At 32.7% G+C, this 1,208-nt stretch overlaps 1 long non-coding RNA gene across 1 annotated transcript in view; it reads left to right on the top strand.

Moving 5' to 3' along the window:
- The window catches only part of LOC116686230 (uncharacterized), a 23,953-nt gene extending 23,297 nt beyond the window's left edge, over positions 1–656 (top strand). The window contains exon 3 of the long non-coding RNA XR_004331194.1: positions 644–656. This is a non-coding gene — a long non-coding RNA (uncharacterized LOC116686230). The remainder of the gene's footprint in view (positions 1–643) is intronic.
- The last annotated feature ends 552 nt before the right edge of the window (positions 657–1,208 follow it).

The raw sequence follows: 1,208 nt of genomic DNA, 5'->3' as shown, positions 1-1,208 counted from the left end.
TTTTTTTTTTTTTTCCACAAAGCAAAACTCTTTTTTCATTTTAAAAACCATAATGCTGTGAGCGCCATTAATTATGCTGCCATATCCCTCCAATAACGCAGCATACCTATTCATAATTGTTTAGTGGTTTTAGCAATTAAAACTCTGTGCTGTGATACAGAGCAAACACCTGTCTTGAAAGCAACAAAAGTCACCCAAATAAAATGTTTTCAAGATTAACTTGATAAAACTATTTGTCATAAAGAAACTCAAAATACAAACAAATTCTATAGTGCAGCTTCACTGGAGTACAATATTAAATGTACATAGAATGGAATCTCATCGATTTGACTTGGGTTTAATATTGTCTCAACCAATAAACTTAGATGAATTTATACCAAAAGAAATTGTTTTTATCTTGAGGTTACAACACAAATTAACCCTTGTGTTGTAGTCCCGGGTCAAAAACTGACTAAATTGACCTGTTTGTCCCTTTGTCAAACTTTTTATGTATTTACTAACCCACCCTTACTACCACTAGATTTACAGTATGTTTTGGTTTTATAATCAATAACCCTCATTTATATAGAATTGTAACTAATATTTGAGTTAAAGAGCAGAAATTATGAATTATTTATAATAGTTCAGATCAGAGGAATGAAAGCGATAGACTGTATTTGCAAAGAGCATTTTAAGGAATCCAATCAATATTTTTTGGTAATTTGGTTAAAAAGAATCCCAAATTTTTAGATAGTGACATTTTTTTTTTTTTTTTTTTTAAAGGGGTCAAATTGGACCCGAGGACAACAGGAGTAATTGCTGTCTAACATGTTCTTTATGACTTCTAGTTTTAATATTAGTAGAACAAACCTGAGCACTTAGTGTTTCAGTCTATCCAATACCTGATGTGGGAACATATCACTTTATAATTTATGATCAAAATCATTACTGAGCTGCAAGTCCGCTGCAGCTCTGTTCTTCTGCACAACTCTTTACCTTATCTGTGTGTTTGATAGAAAAATGTAACTGTTTAAGTAGATATCTTTCTTTGTATCACTTATAATAGCTATCCATGTCTTAAACACCCAAGATCACATTATTCACATTTATCTTCAAAGAATTTGGCTGGACGGGGGATGCTAGTGTGCAGAGTATGGAATAAGAGGTCTATGACTTGGAAGGCCGCTCAAGGCGCAACAATGTTATGTTTGTAGGGATTCCCAAAGGAG

Source organism: Etheostoma spectabile, unplaced genomic scaffold, assembly GCF_008692095.1.
Source record: "Etheostoma spectabile isolate EspeVRDwgs_2016 unplaced genomic scaffold, UIUC_Espe_1.0 scaffold337, whole genome shotgun sequence".
In the NCBI taxonomy this organism is placed as follows: Eukaryota; Metazoa; Chordata; class Actinopteri; order Perciformes; family Percidae; genus Etheostoma; species Etheostoma spectabile.
The sequence above is the reverse complement of the archived record's forward strand: the minus strand, read 5'-3'. Positions and strand labels throughout refer to the sequence as shown.